This window comes from Pleurodeles waltl, chromosome 3_1 (assembly GCF_031143425.1).
Source record: "Pleurodeles waltl isolate 20211129_DDA chromosome 3_1, aPleWal1.hap1.20221129, whole genome shotgun sequence".
Taxonomy (NCBI): domain Eukaryota; kingdom Metazoa; phylum Chordata; class Amphibia; order Caudata; family Salamandridae; genus Pleurodeles; species Pleurodeles waltl.
The window spans coordinates 831,127,657-831,151,493 of NC_090440.1; the positions used below are offsets into that span (position 1 = coordinate 831,127,657).

General features: G+C 46.0%; 1 protein-coding gene across 1 annotated transcript in view; it reads left to right on the top strand.

The window, feature by feature from the left end:
- Nucleotides 1-23,837, top strand: part of LOC138284669 (uncharacterized) — a 538,877-nt gene that overhangs the window by 171,998 nt on the left and 343,042 nt on the right. The window lies entirely within an intron of this gene.

Consider the following 23,837-nt stretch of genomic DNA (forward strand, 5'->3'; position numbering starts at 1 on the left):
TACAGTATAGTATCTATAACAAAACATCGACCATCATGAGTGTTCAGACTTCATAGATATTCAAACACCAATCAGTGACTGTCTAAAATACATCTCATTTTAAACTTTCTCAGGTACTAATACGGAGGGGGATAACAGTTCCTTCTCCATATAAACCAAAATGTCATGAAATTCACAAGTTAAGGTGCTGCCTCTATTCCACTCTACAAGGTGAATGTCAAAGTGTTACTCAAACTTTTGTTTTTTGTTGAAAATATACACACACACACTCTCTCTCCTTCTCTCTTTCTCTCTTTACCTACTGGCAGTCGCCAGAAGGTAGTTCTAGTTAAGACCTAGTTTCCATAGGAAAATGCATTTTTTTGTTAACTTTCTTGCCATTTGACGAATCCTCACAAAATTTTCAAAACTAGTATGACACTCACTTCAGCTGCTGTCTTTAAATTTTCAGGGTGATTTGTCAAGCGGGGGCCACGAAAAAGGATGGAGGGCCAAAACACTTTTTCCCCATGCATTTCCAGAGGGTTTTTTAGACACGACTAAAGCCTAAACCGCTGAACAAAATTACACCAAATTTTGTAGGAAGCTAGATCTTGCTTTTTATTATTTGGTGTAAATTCATTCAGTAGGTTTGAGATATTAAAGGAAAAAGAAATATAGATATCAGGATAGTTGGTGTTCAAATATGCTCTGATTGGCCAATTTAAAGGAAATTAGTCAATTCCTGATAGGTTGGTAACAACCTGAACAATATGTTTTGGCAGCCATTACAATACTTAGGGACTTGATCCAAGTGTCCTGTAAATTAATTTAAAAAATTGTAAGTGGCCAGGGTGATCACACCCAGACACCAAAGGGCATATATGGACGTCCCAAATGGACCCCCTTTATTGTCTGGCCACAACATGGACACCACGATGTGGTAGCACTTACTGGACGCTGAGGCATGGTTCCCATTGAAATACATTGTAGTAAATGGCAGGTTTTGAGGGTCACAAAAAGGAGAATGTATAAAGGGTGATAACATATTTTTGGTTACAATATAAATCATTTGATGATGATACCATACTAATTTTAGGAATTGTGGTGTGTTCTAAGGTGAATATGCCCTGTGAAAAAGCCTTCTGCAGGGATTTCATGAAACATGTTTGAGAGAAAACTATTTTCCCTCACTAGAGGTCAACGGAAGGTGCTCCAAAAGCTAAAATGAGAGCAAATTTTCTGTACATTTACACTGCTGGAGCATTTTCATCCTTCGTAGGAATCAATGCTCATCAAGGTCATTGGATCTTTGGACCTCACATAGGATGTGGTAAAACCATACAACCGAGTTTCAATGCAGACCAATTAAATTACAGGGCATGACCAATGTGGCCACACAAGGAAAACTCCACCCAATAATACATTTAAGGGATATATTACAAACTTAAGTTCAGAGTCATGCAAACAATTCGTAAGACAATGTTATAAAGATACAGAATTACCAAGGTTTGCTCAAGGCGACAAAATAAGTTCAAACGAACTAGCATTAATAAAACTAAGCACTCAAGAAGGACAATGCAAAACATCAACAATATAATCTGAGGTACAGAAAATAGGCTTAGCTCAGTTTTGATAAGCATTGAGGCAATTCAAATCATCAAAGTTCAGTTTAGCTGGGCTCAGTGAAATCCTACGGTTACCCAAATCGGGGGAAATTATGTGTAGGGCAGAACAAATATTGGCAATAGAAAAAAAGAACAGAAGGGGCGAAAAGAATTTGGAAAAAGGTAATATCGGGCAACAAGCTACTAACTTAAGTTGGAAAAAAGGAGGTAAAAAAGGAAAGCGTCAGCATATCAGAAGCTTGGTCAAGAGTCTTCTGAAAGGGCTAGGAAGAACATCTCTAATTCTCAGCAGGGCATTTTATAGGGGCAAAGGCAGAGAGGAAGATACTTCTCCAAGGAACTCAGCATGCGGAGTTCTCCATCTGCAAGGGTTCTGTCTAGGCACAGATGTGAATCTCTGAACAAAGTCCAACCAGTCATTGATATATCAAAGTTTATATGACAATCTGGTTCGTTCAGGGCAACAGTTCATTTGATGTTGAAGGGGCATCATCCAGTAGAAATCGATCACACGACTCCAAGTTTAAACAATCTCATTTCATACAAGGTCTGTCATGAGGACATCATCCATCCTTGTAGCTCCACACACAAAATTTAAACAAATGTTTAAATTGCTAGTCTACAGTCCAGTATGTTCCACATTCAATGTCAAATTTGTACAACTCTCTATGTGTAAAACAATAGAAGTCTATTACCAAACTAGTCTTCTCCAGACCTGCCAACTCACACGGTGCCACTGTGTGACACACAATCTTGCTCCCCTCACACGATCTACCGGTGAGGTGCCAGTATCACACGGTGGCAGGGAAAACGTGCTGAAAACCACTGTAGACAGTGGTTTTCAGCTCATTTTCGGAGGCTTTTAACTACTGATGTCCTTAATGGGTGTGAAAACACCCAAGGACATCGGCAGCAGCCTCAGCAAGCTTTCTTTTTGTGTGGAGGGGATGTGGGGCTGGGGTGGGAGCAAAAGTGCCTCTTAGGTGCTTCTCTGCACGAGGCCATGCCCCCCCCCCCAAGGTCCCACCCCTCCTTACACTGTGAGGTTTTTGGTAAAGTTGGCAGGTCTTCTTCTCATGGGAATGAAGTCTGAAAGAAAGGCACACATTAATGGAAGGACTTAGCAGGCCTCACTTACGCTAATACAATTGAGTTAATACAGCACATTAATACATCAGATAAATCACATTTTAATATGCAAACTATAGTATCTGCATTGATAATTCTACTTTAGCATTCATGTTACAATGGCTTTAAATGGGATGACTGTTAATGTTAATAAATTTCAGTCCGTATAACGTGGACCTGCATTTTTCTATTTTTACACTCATATTTAAGGCATTAATCATTAGAAATTCAATATCCTTTCAATACAGACTACTAGTCTAGAGTCTACATTATATCGTAATGTCAGTTTAATTCTTCAGACATTTAATAAAACTTTGACACCACCAGAGTTTCTAGTATTAGTCTAAACAAATGCACATTTAAAATGATTTCTAAGTGCATCATTCTACAGTCAGACTATTAATACTTTGATTAACATAATGCACAGACTGTCACATATAGATGATCTCTGTGACATGCGGGACAGCACCAACATTTCTGCTACATCAACACTACCTTTTTCAGCCATATGAAAATGAAGTCTGACATTCTCAGTAAAACATGTATTCTAAAGAACAAGTAGAGCGCTAACAGTCTTTCTTATGATAAAAGTGCAGCCCACCTGAAGCTATCTTGATTAAATCAAACTGCTAAACCTTAAAACATTTAATTTAGAAAGGAACAAAATGAGGGGGTTCATTTTGTCATAGAAATTATGGTTAGGGCTGTATGAAGAAAAATCAGGACATGTTTTAAGTTAGTTCTCAAATATCTTCCCCTTTTATTTCATCAAAACATTCTGACATGCAGACTGAAACATGCATTTTCAGCACCAGCAGCATACTGCAAGTTACCTCCCTTGTAATCAACAGCTTTACTACAGTGGTCTAATGAGCAACTAGAGTGCTAATATTCTGAGTTTATGCCAAAAGTGTGGCACATCTGAACGCTATCTTAGTGGAAAACTGGAAGCATTTTCTACAGAGGATACTGCAGTAAATGAGGAAATTAGGGAGATTCATAACAAATAGGTCTCCCAAGATGACCACCAGAGAATAAAGAGCCCAAATGTAGCACAAATATCACCTAAATATAGTTCAAGAATAAGCCGATGACAGAAGTGTGCAAAACACTTAGTGGCATATTTACAAGCCTGTTACACCAACCCCTTGTGTTGAAGATTCGTCAAACAGTGCCAAAGATATAGGCAAGTCAAAAACACTTTTTCCATGGGAACTAGGCCCTAACTGTAAGTACCAACTGCCAACCGCCAATAGGTTTTATATATATATAAACATATCAAACCAAGGCCCTTTCAGGGTTAGAGTGATGCATAAATTATGCAAAAAACGAAGGAGAACTCTGAGAAGTTCCTAATTTTAGGTGGAGAGCTGCTCTAGTAAGGAGCACCCTGCAACACCAGCGACACTCTAAATTTGCTCACCTCAAATGTCTGCTTATCTAGCAAAGTTGTTAAGCATAGGATTAGCACAGTGCTATCTTCGCCGAGCTAGATAAGGACAAAGTCTTTTGCCATTTGTACAGCAAAATCTTTAAGCATAGGATTGACATAATGTCATCCTCGCCGAGCTGTAAAAAGACAGAAGCCATTTACCACTCCAGGCACAGTATTACAGCTTTGGACTGGTCAAATACCGTCCAACTCAACCTGAATTGAGTAAAGCAACCCCTGACACGTGTTTCGATCTCATTAGAGCTCTTCAGAGGGGTATAGCTTTGTCCAGACACAAGGGAGCACCCAGTATAAGTCAAACCAAGGCCCTTTCAGGGTTAGAGTGACGCATAAATTATGCAAAAAAACAAAGGAGAACTCTGGGAAGTTCCCAATTTTAGGTGGAGAGCTGCTCTAATAAGGAGCATCCTGCAACACCAGCGACACTCTAAATTTGCTCACCTCAAATGTCTGCTTATCTAGCAAAGTTTTTAAGCATAGGATTAGCACAGTGCTATCCTCGCCGAGCTATATAAACATATAATCAAATCAAATCAAATCATTAGCATTTATAAAGCGCGCTACTCACCCGTGCGGGTCTCAAGGCGCTAGGGACAAAGGGGGTGGTTATCGCTGCTCGAACAGCCAGGTCTTTAGGAGTCTCCGGAAAGCGGAGTGGTCCTGGGTGGTCCTGAGGCTGGTGGGGAGGGAGTTCCAGGTCTTGGCCGCCAGGAAGGAGAAAGATCTCCCACCCGCCGTGGAGCGTCGGATGCGAGGGACGGCGGCGAGTGCGAGGCCAGAGGAGCGGAGGGGGCTGGTGGGGACGTAGAAGTTGAGCCGTCTGTTGAGGTATTCCGGTCGTGGAGGGCTTTGTGTGCGTGGGTGAGAAGTCGGAAGGTGATCCTTTTGCTGACTGGGAGCCAAGGCAGGTGTCTCAGGTGTGCGGAGATGTGGCTGTTGCGGGGTACGTCGAGGATGAGGCGGGCTGAGGCGTTTTGAATGCGTTGCAGGCGATTTTGGAGTTTGGCGGTGGTCCCAGCGTAGAGGGTGTTGCCGTAGTCCAGGCGGCTCGTGACGAGGGCGTGGGTCACGGTTTTTCTGGTGTCGGCGGGGATCCAGCGGAAGATCTTGCGGAGCATGCGGAGGGTGAGGAAGCAGGCGGAGGACACGGCGTTGACTTGCTTGGTCATGGTGAGAAGGGGGTCCAAGATGAAGCCGAGGTTGCGGGCGTGGTCTGCGGGGGTCGGTGCGGTGCCGAGGGCCGTGGGCCACCAGGAGTCGTCCCAGGCGGACAGGGTGTTGCCGAGGATGAGGACTTCAGTTTTTTCAGAGTTCAGCTTTAGGCGGCTGAGCCTCATCCAATCTGCGCCGTCCTTCATACCCTCTTGTAGGTTGGTCTTGGCGCTGGCGGGGTCCTTGGTGAGGGAGAGTATAAGTTGGGTGTCGTCGGCGTAGGAGGTGATGATGATGTCGTGCTTGCGTACGATGTTAGCGAGGGGGCTCATGTAGACATTGAAGAGTGTCGGGCTGAGTGATGAGCCTTGAGGTACGCCGCAGATGATCTCAGTGGGTTCTGAGCGAAACGGAGGGAGGTAGACTCTTTGGGAGCGGTTTACGAGGAAGGAGGCGATCCAGTCCAGGGCCTGGTCTTGGATCCCGGTGGAGCGGAGGCGGGTGATTAGGGTGCGGTGACAGACGGTGTCAAAGGCAGCCGAGAGGTCGAGAAGAATGAGGGCGACTGTTTCACCGTTGTCCATCAGGGTTCTGATGTCGTCTGTGACTGAGATGAGGGCGGTTTCTGTGCTGTGGTTGGTTCGGAATCCGGTCTGTGAGGGGTCGAGCAGGTTGTTGTCTTCCAGGAAGGTGGTCAGCTGTTTGTTGACGGTCTTCTCTATTACTTTGGCTGGGAAAGGGAGATGGGGCGGAAGTTTTTCAGGTCGCTCGGGTCAGCCGTAGGTTTCTTTAGTAGGGCGTTGACTTCGGCGTGTTTCCAGCATTCGGGGAAGGTAGCAGAAGAAAAAGAAGAGTTGATGACGGTCTGGAGGTGCGGGCGATGATGTTGTCGGCTTTGTTAAAGATGAAGTGTGGGCAGGGGTCCGAAGGGGCGCCGGAGTGGATAGAGTTCATGATGGATTTGCTTTCTTCCGTGCTGATGTGGGTCCAGTTGTTGAGGGTGATGGTCGGGGATGTGGGTTCGGTGGTGTTAGGTTGGGTCTGGTGTCCGAAGCTGTCGTGGAGGTCGCTGATCTTGCGATGGAAGAAAGTGGCGAGGGATTCGCATAGATCCTGTGAGGGCGTGACGGCTTTGGCGTTGGCGCTGGGGTTGGAGAACTCCTTGACGATGCTGAAGAGTTCTCTGCTGTTGTGGCTGTTTTTGTCCAGTCTGTCGGTGAAAAAATTCCTTTTGGCAGTGCGGATCAGGTGGTGGTGTTTGCGGGTAGCGTTCTTGAGGGCGGTCATGTTGTCAGCGGTGCGGTCCTTGCGCCAGGCTTTCTCAAGTGCACGACAAGTTTTTTTTGATTCTTTGAGGGTGTCAGAGAACCAGAGGGGTTTCTTGGTGTTGTTCTGTCGCTGCGAGCGTTTGAGGGGAGCAAGGTTGTCTGCGCAGTTGGAGATCCAGTTTGTGAGGTTGAGGGCTGCGACGTTGGGGTCGGTGGTGAGGGTGGGTTGGTTGGCGGCGAGTGCGGCGAAGAGTTGCTCTTCAGGGATCTTGTTCCACTGTCGGCGAGGGATGGGTTGAGTGCGGAGGTGGCGGGTCTCGCGTCGGAATGTGAAGTGGACGCAGCTGTGGTCGGTCCAATGAAGGGCGGAGGCGTGGCTGAAGAAGACGTGTTTGCTGGCGGAGAAGATAGGGTCGAGTGTGTGTCCGGCGATGTGGGTGGCAGTGTTCACCAGTTGTTTGAGGCCGAGGTTGGCGAGGTTGTCGAGCAGGGTGGTGGTGTTGGGGTCGTTGTTTTGTTCCAGATGGAAGTTGAGGTCGCCTAGGAGGATGTAGTCCGTTATATATATATATAAAACTACACACACAGACGTATGTATATATATATATATATATATATATATATATATATATATATATATATATATATATATATAACTAGTGGCAGTCACCACTAGGTAGTTATAGTTAGGACCTAGTTTCTATAGATCTATAGAAAAAGCGTTTTTTGTTACTAATAACTTTGTTGCAGTTTGATTAATTTTTACAAAATTTTCCAAGAAAATACGGCGCTCACTTCAGCGTCTGTCTGGGAAGTTTCACTGTGATCTATCAAGTGGGGGCAGAGAAAAACGGGTGGTCCTAAAATGCTTTTTCCCCCCATTCAGTTTTCTATAGGGATTTTGAACAGAGATAGCGCCAAAACCACTGGACGGAATTACACCAAATTTGGCAGAGAGGTATGAAAATAGGCCTTTTTGTTATTTAGTGTAAATCTGTTCAGTAGTTTTAGAGAAATTAAAGGAAATCTAAATTTGTATTTATAGGAATGCAAGGGATTTGCGACTCCTTCCAATCTCAAGCTGAGATCTGATTGGCTGACAACAATTCAACAAGGAAGTGTTGTCAGCCATGTTGGGACTCAGCTTCAGCCAAGTCCCACAAAAAAGGTTAATATTAAAGAAAAGGGGCCAGAGTAGAGTCACCCTGACTCCTTAGCTCTGGTGGTGGGGTCCCAGAAAACCCCCCGCCCCCAGGGCTAAAAAGCATTTTGAAAATTGTTTTGCTGCAGAATCGTGACAGGATTGTGAATTCACTGCACAGTTTTTAAAAAATTGAAGACCTGGCTCAAGCAATTTGTCATTTTGAAGCCCCCGGTGGGTCAACTCCTGTGGGCATTACGTAAGTGCACCTCCACATAGCCCCAGGGACCACACCCTCCCTGAGGCATATGTTGAATTGTGTGAGGGGGCCGTACAACCCCCTGCAGCCCCAGGCACCACCACCTCCCCTGGGCTTTTCTCATTGGAGGGTAGTCATGAGGCCCCACTTGAGGAGCCTCTGATGGCCCTGGGGATCTCCACCCCCCAGGGCCAGCTCCTGCTATATTCTGCAAAAACACTGCAGAAGGAGTATGTCCAGAGACCATTTCTTGTGCTCAGCAGATGTAGGGGTGTGAGAAGTGGACAAAGGTCATGGTTACATCCTTTGAAAGGTTTCTGCCCATATCATGTGGGCACTAAGTAGAGTAGGTCCTGTACTCAACGGGAATGGGCACAGGCCATGGCCATAGCCAGTGTCCAGTGTCAACCTTCAGCCATGTACATAAGCATCTTGGGCCATATGTACAAAAGTTTGGATTTGTGATTTCCTAATAGCGAATCCATTGAAATCGCTATTAGGGAATTGCAAAAAGAGATGTTTGTAACCGTGGATTCTTCTAATAGCGATTTCTGTGGATTCACAATCACAATTAGGAAATCTCAATCTTGCGATTTCCCAAATTGAGATTTCGCTAATAGAAAATAGCAAAATAAGAAAGTCGCATTGTGGAAGTAGAATGATGATGTCAGAGCAGGAAGTTAAGAAATACAGGGTGTGGTCACAACCCAGAAGCCTAGGAAGGTGTTGGAAGGAAGGAGTGCACCTGTGTCACCACTGGTTGTAGTATACCTGTGCTTGAAGCACACCATGTCCAAGAAAGATGGGGGCAAGGTTTTTTGGAGGAGGAAGTGCAAGGCCAGGTTTTCTGAAAAGGAGCTGGAGCTTCTCACAGAAGAATGCCTGGTATGGACCAGCTATTTGGGAAGGCCTCATTTACTGTTCATGAGAGCCATCAGACCAAGATTTAGAACGGCATCTTCGAGAAAGTGAACTCCTTTGGTGTCACACAGAGAACCATCCCAGAGATCGGAGAATGCTGGTCTGACCTGAGATCACTTACAACGGGGAAGGTGGCCAGCATAGCTGACACTTGTGGCACAATTAGAGGACCGTCAAAAGCACCTACTCCCATGGAGACCCTTATCGAGAGGACAATGGAACCAGAAAGTGTGGTGGGGGTGTCAGACATAGACACCTCCAATTCTGCAGGCACCAGCCAGGGTGAGTCAACTCCCCTTTACTTGCTTAACATAACATAATGTTTGTAATTCCTCAAATAAATCATCAGAGAAAAAAACTCCATTAGGATGTTTGCTCTACCTTGGCAGTGCATCATGGAAGTCGTAGTACAGCAAAGTTGAATGCTGTATTGTGTACTGATGACTACACTGCACATATATGTATCATAAACATGTCACAAACACATGAAGCACAGTTACAACACTAATGTCAACAGACATTAACCATTTATTTACACTAACATGCATTTCCACAGATCACACCCAGGATGCGTCAGAAACAATTGAGGCTGAAGAAGCTACTGACACATGTGGAAATGGAGGATGCCACAATACCAGCTCCTATGCCCATTACTCCAACTCCAACTGGTAGGAGAGCAACCACTGAACCACTACCAGAGTTTGTGGACGGTGATGAGGGACAATCCCAAGTCAGGGGCACAACTACATATGTGGACAGGACACACAGACACCCGAGAGGTCAACCAGCAACAGTCCACAATGACAATGTGTCAGACAACATGGCAGACAGTTTGGTTTGCAGGTGCTGAACACATATGGTGCACTTCTACGGGCCACCAAACAAATCGAGACTGTCAATAGACATCTGCTAAGCATGTCAAGGTTGATGCAGCAATTGCAGAAAGGACAGGACCATTGGAGAATGAGCAACACATACAAAGACACTTGAACAGGCCGTACCTGGCACGCTTTGATGCCATCACTCGTTCAATTAATCGATTGGCAGTCGCCACAACAACTCTTGCAAGGAGAACTGTAAATAACAAACTGACATGGGGCACTGCTGTCAGGACGTTGTACGTGGGCTTGTTCAAGTGACCACAGCACTTGAAAACATACAGACCCACAACCTTTCTGTCTCCAACATATTGCCCCCGCCTGAGAGTGAAAAGGGCTTTAGCATCAGTGCAACATATATGCAAGAGGGATGCAATATCAACATGCCAAAACACTTCTGGATCTGACATGTCCCCACTTCCTCAGGCCAGTGTTGCTGACAAAGCACCCAACACCTGAGGTTAGAAAAATGAAAAAACTTAATACTCAGAGTCATGAGTCTACCTTTTTGTTTGTACATACATACTTTGATGCCTTGTTGACGCAATGTTACATCTGCAATGGATACAGTTAATTTATTCAGGTTGTGACAATTAGGTTTCTCTTGTAAAAGATGATCTTTCAGTTATGCACCATGCATGACCATCATGTGTGATGTCCATTTCTTAGATGCTGTAATCACTCTTACCTTAAAAATTGTTGTTGGTGATCTCTGTGCATCGTGCACGACCCTCTGCTGCACATGTCCCGACCTGCTTCATCTGTAGTGGTGGTGATTCCTCATCTGAGTCAAATTCGGGCTTATGGCAATAGTGTGTAGTATGGCACATGTGGTGATTATCTTACATGTCTCAGGTCACTACAGTACTGCTCTACCAGTCTGGTGGAGGCAGCAGAGCCCGGACTTTAGTATTCCAAAGGTCTGTTTGATGATAGAGTGTGTTGTCTTGTGTACCCTGTTGTACTCCCTTTCACTTCTTGTTCTTGGAGTTAGTTGTGGTGTGAGAATCCAAGGGCGCAACGCATATGCTCCGTCTCCTTAACGAGCATGAGAAGGATAAAACATTAAGTCACATTACACAAACAGTTCTGGCCACTGTGTTCATTGAGTCAGCAAATGTCTTACCTAGTGGAAAACCATTGCCAAATTCATCCTGTGACAATTGGTTATGTATTTCACTGTGGCCGAATATGAAGGAGTTCTGGGTGCTGCCTGGGAATGTGGCCACAAGGTCAGTTGTGATACATGAGGCATCACACACAACCTGTACATTGAGTGAGTGTGAGCTTTTCCTTTTTATATAGATAAATGAATTTTCTGCAGGGGGTCATATGACAATATGTGTGCCATGAACACAGCCAATTACATTGGGGATCTGTGTTACCTGGTAAAACATTCATTTTTTTCTGTTGCAAATATTGGGGTGTATTTGGGAAATATATGTATTGGTTAATTTTGCTAACCATGATGTCCAGAAACCTGCGAAAGAACCTGAAAAAAGAACTTTGTGACACCCCCTGCCACTGCTATGACCCCCCTAGTAACTGCCTGAAGCTAATAGGTGGTGACAACACAATACCAGCACATGTGGTGAGATTATATTGCTTCTGAGTGTTGTAACTAAGCAATTAATTCCAGGATTACCTCACTACTGAGTCTGTACTTATCATATATCTCCTCTTCTTGTTCAAACAAGGTGACCCTCACCCTAAATATCCTCTCCTGTCGCCTCCTCCTTCTCTTCCTGCCAATTAAAATTCTCATCCTCCTTGCCAAATCCTACAGGGCCCCCATTCTGAAAGAGTCAGATGCATTTTGAGTGCCCTTTTGTAGTTTTCATCTGGTTACCACCAGATTTGGATTGATGGTAACTGCATTTCCTAAATTCCCATTTTGCAACTATTCACAATTATGAAATCCTTTGTACATGATGTTAGAGATTTGCCATTTGGAAATCCCCAATTGCAATTTCCTAATTAGCGATTTCCAAAATGCAATTTCTACTAGATTGAAATCACATTTTGCACAACCGAAACAGACTTTCGTATATTCCGAAATGACATTTTTCTTTCTCTAACTGCCTGAAATTGTGAATCACACCATCAGGAAATGCAGAATGCCTTTGTACATATGTCCTCTTGTGTCTAGCTGGCTCTGGGAGTGGACACACAGGGGCTGATGGATTTGAGACATAGTATAGTTGTTGGCTCTGGTGTAGTTGAAGGAGGCATTGGGCATAGGCAAATGCAAGTGTCATGGGCCATGCCTTGAGCCCTGTGGAATCTAGGTACAACACAAGACCTTGCTAATCAGGATAACAGAGGTGTGGACTGGGCAAATTCCATGCCAATCACAAATTAAAACATGGGTAGAGGACAAAAGGTATACCTCAGAACTCTGCACCCTGTCACAAGTGCTGGCATTGGCAGGCAAAGAGAACCACAGGTCTAACGCAGTCGATACAGGGACTATGGTAAAAGAAATTGTTTATATTCCAAGACAAAGAGGTTCTGTACGAGGTTACTGCCCACAGGATATCGCAGAACGCTCCACCATGTGCAAGCCCTTCTGGTACTGCAGCAAGAATGCCCTGCAGGTATTGTTCTTATGGTTCAGGCAGCTTTGTGACCATAATCACCTACTTTAATAACTAAGTCGGAACCATTACCAGTTGCGCAATGCATGTTTTTCTTCTCTTACACAAATATTAATGCTTCTTATTTTTTTTTTTTAAATCAGCATTGAGGATCTTTTACTGGTGTTTTTTTTTTATTAGGATTTTTATTGCAAGCATAAGATGGCCATGTTCAGGAGACAGCAATTTTCTTTTTTTTTATATTTAAAAGGAAATTTTAACTGTAGCACTAGCTTGCAAAAACCACACCTATTGGCTATGCCACTTCTTATTAAACCTGTTTTCCAGTTGCTTGTGATTAAAGTTGTCTACAGAGAGCTTGAGGTTAAATGAAAATCACTGACTTTGAATCCCCCCCGATACGTTTCAGCATGCGCAATTCGCAGAACATGGAGGACATTGCTTCCCATTTTGACCAAACTTGGGGAAAATTGGTCAAAGTTACATTTTTGTGGAACAATTCTGTTTATTATTACTGCCATCATTAGTGAACACACAGCATGTCGCCTACAACCCAAAGGGCCGGCAGGGTTAAAGCAAGAAGAACAGGCACAATCCTGCACACAGCTTTTGTCTACAACCCTGGGGCCGGCAGCGTAAGTGAGGCAATGAGATAAAACGCAACAAATGCATAAGAAAATGCACCCCCGCCCACCTCCCTCCTAATTCTCCCTTCGTATTGTGACTAAGTGGTCGTGTGTTGGCACAAAGCTAGAACATATTGTGGATGCAGAGGATGTGGGAGTCTTAATAGTGATCGAGGCCTCCTTTGGGGTAAAATCTGTGATCAAGCGGAGTCGTCGCAGAAAGGTCGGGCATGTTAATTCATGAAATTCAGAAGAGAAGAGGTATATAAAGGGTGCCCACATGAGTATAAAGTGTGGTCCAGGTCTGCTCACAGGGATAACCACTCCATCCCCAGAATGAGCCATATTTTAGGCAATCAAGATATATGGTCAGGTATTCTGTCTGTGCCCCATAGGGAAATATGACCTGGTGTGCTGCCCCTAGGGCCAAAGCCATTTGTCTCCCTCTATTATGTGTAAAGGGCATGTTAGGGGATTCGGGAGGAAACCTTGGAATGGATGTATTGAAAGCATAGTTGATGTAATGTAAAACCTGTTCCCAGGGAATGTGGCCACAAGGTCAGTTATGATACATGTGGCATCACACACAACCTGTACATTAACTGAGCTAAGAGCAACGCCATAGAAGGTGGAGCAGGGTCCCCGTGTCACTGCACCCCCTCCAGCATTCCTTTGAGTGCCCTGTGTTCCACTGTTGCAGTCTCATTGAGGTCAGGTACCAATAAGAATCAATTTTGTGAGCAGTTTCTGTGCTAGCTTTATTGTGCACTATGTGGTGTGTCATGTAAATAAAATATCTTCCCACTCTTTAGTAGAAAGGGTTCTGCCCAATTTTGCCTCCCATCAAAGTTGCCTTTTGGATTTGATTGTGTTCTCCTCCGTCCCCAGCAAGGCATAGAGCTCGGTTATAAGACGTTTGTCATCATATTTAAGGAATATCCATTCCTCAAAGGGGGTCATCGTTCATCCCAGTCCCTGCCGAGCCTGGATACAGTCACCCAATGACGAAGTTGGAGATACTGTATGCTGTCTGAGTCAGTTAAGGAATAGTCAGCTTTTAGTTGGTTGCAGGGGATAAGCCCCTGAGGTCAAAAAGGCATCCCGCCCGTTTGCAGCCCCCTTCTCACCAGCATCAGAACAGTTCCGGCTGCATCCCTGGAGTGAAAATGGTATTAGCTAATATCGGAGTCATAGGGGAAGGGAAAGCCTGCTCTGACTGCTACGGAGTCCCAAACATTAAGTGCAGCGCTGGTTACTGGGGAAGAGTATAGGCCCCAAGACCTATGCTTACGAGGAAGCCATTCTTCCCTCCATATATGGGAACTTGCTATGGATTGGTCCATGGAGGACCAATGCTTCTCTGAGAGAGAGCGATTCCATTCTATTATAAATCTAAGTTGTGCAGCTTGGTAGTAGTGGAGCAGCAAGGGTACCACTAATCGGACATTCTTCTTCGGGTGGTACATTAAGTATTTGTGTAGGCGGGCCTTCTTGCCGTCCCACACAAATATATTAATGTCCAACTGGAGATAGCAGCTCGCATCCAGAGGTGGGGCCAAAGGCAAGGCCTGGAATAAGAATAGAATGTGCTGAAGGATGGTCGTCTTAACTGCCACAATTCTACCCATCTAGGAGAGGCGGAGGCGGCCCCATGCTGACAGATCATTTCAGTTTTGGGAGGCAAGAGTTGCATAATTAGCAGCAGTTGTTTTATTGATAGTCCGGGCCAGTGAGATGCCCAGGTATGGTATGGCATCCGCCGCCCATTCAATTGGGAACAGAGATCTCAGGGTGATTTCATGAGAAGGGCTGACTGAGAGATTTAAAATCGGGGACCTTTACATATTTACTTTAAAGCCCGAGATCTTTCCAAAGGCCTGAAACTCATTGATCAACGCAGGGAGCAAGGTCATGGGTTCTGTAACAGTTAAGATAATATCATCCACATATAGGCTAATCAAATGGTGATCACCACCAAAAGGGATCCCGGCTATGTCCGGGTTATCTCTCGCCATTGTGTTAAAGGCTCCATGTACAGAGCAAAAAGAAGAGGGGACAGCCCTGCCCCATGACCCGTCGGCTAAGAAGTTAAGAGGACAAAATTGTGTTTACCATGACCAAGGCTCGGGTGGCACTGTAGACGCTATGTACCCACTTGCAAAACCGCTCTACAATTCCAAACCTCCACAGCATTTCCAAAAAGCAAGGCCAGTGTACACGGTCAAATGCCTTTTCTGCATCCATGGACAGAAGCAAAGCCGCTTTGCATGACTGAAATGTCATGTCTATAAGGTGTAAAAGTTGTTTGGTGTTATCGCTGCACTGGCGTGCAGGGATAAATCCTGACTTTTCTGGTTCGATCAGGCCTGGCATTAGTGGGTTAAGGTGGTGCAGCAATATGAAGGTAAATAGTTTTGCATCTATATTTAAGAGGGAGGTAGGTCTATATGACCCGCAGAGGGCATGATCTTTGCCTGGTTTCGGAATTACCTAGATAACCGCACAAGCATGGAGTCTGTAAGCGAACCTGTTTTGGCAAAGGAGTTATATAGATGGGTGAGCAAGGGGGCTAAGTCCTGGCAGAAAGTTTTATAAAATTCTGAGGTGAAGCTGTTAGGCCCCGGGGATTTAATTGGTTTCAGAAGTGCTATAGCCGAAATCACCTCTTCTATGCAAATAGGCTTCTCCAGTGGCAAAGCCTCCGTATCAGGCAAAGAGGTGAGGGTGATATGCTGAAGATATCTTGAGGGGTTTCTGTCTGGGTCATCAGCAGCGTTATGGAGCGATCCATAAAAGACCTTAAAGACCAATGCTATTCCTTCATCTGAACAGGTCTCCATAGAGGAGCCGGTACAAATCTTATTCACTGACCCTAAATGGATTTTTGCTGCACAGGCAATGCACCAGCATGCACCTGCATTATTTGCTCCTCAGATAAAATTTCAGCTTGAGGCACCTCATAGCATATTTCACCCTATCTAATTCAAGGCGTTTAAGGAGAAGCTTGACGTTCTCTAGCTCCCTCCATATTCTGTGAGCCCCTGTTCGTTTATGGATTGCTCCCAAGTCAGAGACAGTTTTCTCAAGCCTTTCCCTTTTATCCCAGCAGCGCTTATTCTCCACAGCTGAAAAAGCTATAAGCTCCTCCCGCACCACCAGCTTCAAGGCTTCCCAGACAGATGCCGGGGAGGTTTCCCTGGTATCATTAGTTTGGAGGTGAGAAATGATCACCTTCCAAGTGGAGTCCACCATAGCCTGGGACTGCAGCAAGGAATCCCACAAATGTCAGTGGGAAGGTTGGGAGGTGGGCAGGCTAAGAGACAGAGGGGCACAGTCAGCGAGTGAAGGCGGGGAAATAGAAGCATCTGATATAAGATCAAGCATGTTCGACATAGCTAGGAAGTGATCAATACATGCGTATGTCTTATGTGCAGCTGAATATTATATGTAGTCCCTAGAATATGGGTATAGCTGTCGCCATAAGTCCTGCAATCCACAGTCTGCAAGCCATCATATGCCTGCAGCTGCAAAGGCCCCAGTTTGAACAGAGCATAGTCCAGAACAGTCCACATCAGTGTCCATAACCAGGTTCATGTCCCCTGACACCAGTATAGCTGCATCAGGTGTCTGGAACAGAGAAGCCAAGTAGCTCGTAAGGAAGTATTCCTGGTGTTCATTAAGGGCATAAACGTTTGTCAGGGTAAAGTGGAAGGATCTCACCCGAAGTCGAAGAGCGAGAAGGGGCCCTTTAACTTCTGCCATTGTGGATAGGATTTCACCCTTGAAGACCAGTGAGAAGAGAATGGTCACCCCTTCTTTCTTCACAGGGCAAGAGGACCAGAGCTGGTGTGGAAACCAGTGGGATTGCATTCTATGGACATCCTTAGAGGGTAAGTGAATCTCCTGTAGAAAAGAAATGTCGCTGCCAGATTGCTCAAGGAGAGAAAGGACAGCTAACCTTTATGTGGGGTTGTTTAGGCCCCGTACATTGAAGCTAAGAATCTTAAGCTCCATGATATCTGGGCAATAGTGTAAAGTGCCAGGAGAGTTCCCACTGGGAGCCAAAAGAGTGCAAGCTCCGCACATCTATCCATCATAGTACCGGGCAAGTAGCCAAGGGAAGACCATGTTAGACTAAGGAGCCAGAAAACCCTATAACCCCATCATCATATAAAATAAAGAAACAACATCAAATACTTGTGTCAGTCCATTGATCATGGTGGTCTAGGAGGGCAAGGCCATTAAAAGGAAAGAGCTTCGGAGAGGAGACTTGTCCTATCCAGGAAAGTTAAAAATACCAGATCAAGACTGCAGTACCCACGTGATTCGTCCCCCGCCTCTCTCCGCCCCACCTGCCAGAGGAGAAAACATTGGAGCTAAAGTCCCCCACTCCAAGGTGCATCAGTTTTGTCGCTATCTCCAAACAGCAATTCCAGTACAGACTTCCTTTCCAATGCTATAGTCTCTGGGTCAGGACATATGCTTTCAGTGTCTTGTCTTGACCGCCACCATCACGGTCGCCTCTGTGCCATCTGACCTTGTGGACTGGCCTTGATGCCCAGCACTCAGCATGCCTCCTGGAAGGATCAGAGTGGTGGAGTTTGCATTCAAGGCACATGGTGATCCAGAATGGATGGCCCCTGCAATATGAGATACCGGCGTTCCTCAGGTGTGCACTGACAGGGTGGAAGTCACGCCTTTTCTAAAGTGCAATGGTGGTGAGATCCTGGTATAGCAAAGGTGCATGGCCTCTAAAGTGGAGCACAAGTATGTCATGAGCCTTGCACATAATGGTTTCTTTCACTTGAAATTCATGAACATACACTAAAATGTCTGCAGGAGTACCCTTTGTCGATTTCGGTGGCCCCACCTGGTGGAACTCCTCGATGTTATTCTGCCTCGAGGAGTTTTCTAAGTCCTCAGTATGAGCCTGTAGATCTAATAATTGCTCCCAGAGGTGGAGAACCTCCTGCTGCAGCCGTTCTATCTCCTTGCTGTAGCCAGTGTTTTTGTCTTCCAGATGGAGACCCTCTCTCCCACTCCATCTAGGTTGTCGCGTACCTCTCATAGGTCAGAGGAGAGGTAGTTCTTGTCCGCCTGCAGGTCGTCGTGCAGAGAGGCGAATAAGGCCTCCAAAAAAGAGCAAGTCATGGGGCTCTCATTGTCATCATTCTCTGGGGGGTGCTCAGTCCCAGATGCGGGTACTTTGTCCCCCACTGGCCCCCAGTAGGCTTTGTTAGCATGTCATGAAGAAAGTGGTCCTTCTTAGCTCTGGCCGCAGACATGGAATTGCTTCCCTTCTAGAGACCCTCGCAACTACTGCTCGTTGGAGGCTATCCCATTCCAGGAGGAAGAACTGGGGCACCCACACACTAAAAGGCGCCTCCAAAGTCACTCCATACATTAGTTCCGGGACCAGTCTCCGTGCTGTCCTCTCATTTAACAGTGAAGATGTCATGAAGAGACAGTGCAGGCAATAATGGAGGAGTCGGGGTAGAGCATGTAGACCGGGGGAGGTCTTCCCCAGTGGCCCCCACTCCATGAGGCTCCCAGTCCCCGGGGAGGGTCCACTCTGTGAGCGTAGACTTCACTGGGGGCAAGGCGAGAATCAACCCCCTCCCCCACAATCAGTAATCCCAGGTTGTGAGAAACACTTGAGGCAGCAAGCCATAGGCAATCCATTGTCTGCTCCAACAGCCCTTAGTCGCACCTGCTATGCACCGCTTTCTGGTGCTGTAGGGTGGATCTGCCAGGGTCCAGGCCAGGCAGGTATCGCTGTTTGGTAGAGTAACTGAGGCCAGCCCCGGGAAGCGCAAATGTCCTAAAAGGGCCTGCCTTTCCCTGGTCTGTAGTCGTCAACGAAGTGAAAGATGGCAGATCCTGGTCAGAAGGCCCTGGGGAGCACAGGCCCACACGTCAGCCCGGGTGGTGTCACTTCTGTTGCACCCTCAGTACGGGCCAGCCCAGGTCCACTTACTCCTAAGTCCGTTAGAGGCTCCCACGGGCACCACAGGTACCAGGCGACACTGCTGAGCTGCTCACCCAAACCGGGCCTAGAGCACAGAAGTGCACCTCAAAATGGGCCACACCCAGAGGGAGTTCCAGTCGAAGGCCTCACCTTCTGTCTCCCACTGGACTCCGCTGAATGGGCTTCTCATCAGGCGAGTCCGTCAGGGTGCGATGTGAATCTCTGCTCCTCCATCAGGGCGTGGCTGGGATGTCCGACCCTATTACCGAGGCTGCGTCACTCATCTGCGGTGGCCCGTCTGGACCATTGTTCCTCAGAAGCCCCGTCTGGCACAGGCATGCACCGAGCTAGGAAGATCATCTGCGGTGCTGCTGTGACTGCAAGTGCACCTCTGCCGGCCAGTGTGGTCACTGGGGGTCAGAATGTCCTGCAGGCAGGGCGCTTTGTAATGCATTCAGTGGCAGGGATGGATAGACGGCGAAACACATCTTAGCCGCCTGCCATCTTAGTCACGCTCCTCTCAAAGTTACATTTTTAAGGCAAAGTTAGAAAATTTTATTTTGCTCCTTTCATATTGAATGAGGTCTTAAATTTAATTACAGATGTGTGACTGCACCTTTGTAAAACATATAGAAACAGATGCATGAATTTCTGTCACAAGAGTGAAAATATATGTGTAGGAGGCTGGCCTGGTTTGTAGTGGGTACCTTGGGTACTTACACCTTATACCAGGTCCAGTTATCCCTTATTAGTGAAGTAGTAGTGTTCTGGCAGCTTAGGCTGATAGAGGTAGCTATAGTAGAGCAGCTTAGGCTAAACTAGGAGACATGCAAAGCTCATGCAATACCACTTATAGTTACACAGTACTTATACACAAGTAAAGACAATACTCAGTGTTACCAAAAATAAAGGTAGTTTATTTGGGTGACACAGTACCAAAAATATCTTAGAGGCAATACTCCTTCTGGAGGTAAGTATTATAGACAATATATACACTAGACACCAAAATTAGAGAAGTAAATAGTCATAGGATAGTGCAAACAATAGGAAATGCTATAGAATGCAATGGGAGAAAATAGGTCTAGGGGCAACACAAACCATATACTAAGAAAGTGGAATGCGAATCACAAAATCGCACCTAGACAAGTGTAGTGTGTGCAGAATCGCTGGGAGAGTAAGAATACAGTAAATGTAAGTAAATTACCCCACCCCAGAGCCCAGAAAGGCAGGAGTAAAGTACTTCAAGTTTCCTTAGGACACACTACACCTCGTGATACGGATTATTGTAGTAACCAACCAAGTCTGCAAACAACAACTGCTGGATTCCTGGACCTGAAGACCTGCAAATGAAGGGGACCAAGTCCAGAAGTTGAAAGAAGTTCAAGGAAGGACAGGAGCCCTTGCCAACCCAGAAGAGGGTGCGAAAGAAGAGTCTCCGGTTAGTTGAAGACTGCAGGAATGCATCCTAGGAAGATGCCAGCGGGTTCCTGCATGATGCAAAAGATGCCCTACGACTTGAAGATGGACGCAGATGTGATTTAGTGTTGGAAGTCTCCAAGAAGCCTTGGTTACGAAAAATATGCGTTTTGCATCCAAATGGTGCTGGCTGGACCCAGGAGGGACCTGGGGGCCTCAACTTTGTGTGAGGAGGAAGAAGAGGCTCTCAGCAATTTAGAGAGCCCTCAGGATGCCAGACAGCACCCAAGGGAGTCCCAGGACACGGGGACAAAGGAGGTGTAAAATGCGGTTGGTACAGCACCACAAAGGAAGATCCCACGCCGCCGGAGAACAACTCAGCGAGTTGAGCATCGCAGGATGGAGTGCTGAGGACCTGGGCCAGGCTGTGCACGAAGGAATTTTGCAAATAGTGCACAGAGGCCTCAGGAGGTGAAGAAGACGCAGTACACAGGGGTACTATCACTCTCAGGGAAGGCAAGGTCTTACCTCCTCCAAATTGCGTCAGCAGGACCTCAGGACAGTCTATGTCGATGGGGTCCACCCTCTGTGTCCTTAGGAGCGTGCTCGTTGCTGTGAGATGAGTCCAAGGGTACCGGTCATCAGCTTAGAAGGTGCCTGCGTGAGCAGGGGAGTAACTCCGTCACCCCACGGGAGATTCTGGTGCAGGATGAAGACAGGGAGTCCTCGGAGCATGCACACCGTGGAAACTGTTGCAGTTGCTGGCTGGAGCTGAAGTTGCAGAGGAAAAGTATACCTTGTGGATACTTTGTTGCTGTTACAGTAGTTCCTGGAGCAGGCTGCAGTTGATCCGAGGTCAGAGGATGAAGTAGTAGTTGCAGAGGATTCCTGAAGGAAACTTGCAAGCAGAATCTGAAGAGAACCCACAGGAGAGACCCTAAATAGCTCTGAGAGGGGGTTTGGCTACCTTATCAGGTAAGGACCTATCAGGAGGGGTCTCTGACATCACTGATGCCCATCAGAGCCCTCCAGAGTGCCACCACACCTTGCAAAGCAAGATGGCTGAAGCCTGGGACACACTGGAGGAGCTCTGGGCACCACCCCTAGGGTGGTGAAGGACAGGGGAGTGGTCACTCCCCTTTCCTTTGTCCAGTTTCGCACCAGAGGAGGGGACAAGGGGTCCCTGAACGGGTGTAGACTGGCTTATGCATGGAGGGCACCATCTGTGCCCTTCAAAGCAGTTCCAGAGGCTGGGGAGGCTACCCCTCCCCAGCATGTAACACCTATTTACAAAGGGAGAGGGTGTAACACCCTGCTCTCAGAGGAAATGCTTTGTTCTGCATTCATGAGACTGGGCTGCCCAGACCCCAGGAGGGCAGAACTCTGTCTGTGAGGTGGCAGCAACTGTAGCTGCAGCGTAAGCCTCAGAGAGCTGGTTTGGCAGTACTGGGGGTCCATAGTGGAGCCGCCAGGATGCATGGAATTTGCTTCCCAGTACTAGATTTGGAATGGGGGGACAATTCCATGATCTTAGACATGTTACATGGCCATATTCGGAGTTACCATTGTGAAGCTACATATAGGTATTGACCTATATGTAGTGCACATGTGTAATGGCGTCCCCGCACTCACAAAGTCCCGGGAAATGGCCCTGAACTATGTGGGGGCACCTTTGTTAGTACAAGGGTGCCCTCACACTTAGTAACTTTGCACCTAACCTTCAGCAAATGAAGGTTAGACATGTAGGTGACTTATAAGTTACTTAAGTGCAGTGAAAATGGCAGTGAAATAACGTGTGCGTTATCTCACGAAGGCTGCAATGGCAGGCCTGTGCAAGGGTTTGTCTGAGCTCCCTATGGGTGGCAAAAGAAATGCTGAAGGGCATATGGATCTCCTGGAAACCCAATGCCCTGGGTACCTAGGTACCATATACTACGGACTTATAAGCGGGGTCCAGTGTGCCAATTGAAATTGGTAAATGAAGTCACTAGCCTACAGTGACAAATTTAAAAGCAGAGAGAGCTTAAGCACTGAGGTTCTTATTAGCAGAGCCTCCATGACACAGTCAAGCACTATACAGACACACACATTGGGCCATAAACTTGAGTACTGGGGTCCTGACCAGTAGGATCCCAGTGAGACAGGCAAAACATACTAACATACAGGTAAAAATGGTGGTAACATGCCAAGGAAGATAGTACTTTCCTACAATATGTGACCCAAAAAACTAGTTATTGGAAACAAATTAAATGTTAGCGTTCATGCACTGTAGTGGTATAAGTATGAAGGTGTTGTATTTCACCTTATTTATACATTTGTTGAAGGAAGGTGTGGAATATCTCAGCCCCACTCCAAGTTTTTTTTCTTTCTTAAGTCGTATACTCTTCCTACACTCAAAAATGGTAGTAAACCTGCGCTGTAATAATAGCATTTTTACATTGCCTCCATCTGCAAATATAATTGTTTTGCAAGTAGGCAGTGAATTTGCATTCACAGTCAATAATTTGTACGCTCCAAAGTACTTACAACGAGCAAGTGTATGCCATATTTTAATGTAACGCAACGCAGTGCAGCATCCACAGTTCCGATACTACATTGCATGTGAGGGAGAGAGAGCAGGACCTCACTATATCAACAAAGATATAGCGCTCCTGCTCCCTTTTCTACTGCTGGTGCACAGTCGGGCTGCCTAACCCCCACATAGCGCAACAGTGTATGTATGATGTCTAGCATAGGTTTTGAACTGGAATGGGTAAGGTTTTAATGTACGTAAATACAGTGGGGAAAAGGGAGGAGCAAATTTGGAGGAAAAAAAATCTGTCTTAAGGAGGCAGATTTCTTTGGCTTACAAATGATAAGACATATGGCCAAAAACCATGGGCGGTAGCACGGAAACACCCTTATACCATTAATTGGATGCCTTCTTGACGTAAAGAAATGCAAAGCAGCAAGAACTGCTAATTCACGTTACTTTATTTGCACTGGAAGATGTCCTAAATGTTTTGCGATGGAAAGTAAATAATAGATCAACACTTTGCACTGGTGCACCAACAGTGACACAAACCAGTGCATAGTGTTGATAAATCTGGCACGTTGTGTTTATGCAGTCATTTGTACCAGAACTTGATTTATTGTTGCTGATATTCTATTTTTTGTAAATGAAAAAAGAAAAATGCGTTGCACAACAATGAATACTTGATGAGAGATACACAACTTTAACATAACATTGCATCTTAGAGTTGAGAGATTTGATCATGCATTAGTCTAGGCACATTTGCTTAGTCAATTTGCCCCATTAGAATTGTATACCTTCAATTGGTGCATCACTTATTCATTCCACTGGTTTTGATCCAGCATCCTCACGTGGAGTCCGACCACCACGAGGCCTATTGCGGTGAGTATGACAATGAAGGGTTTGGTGTC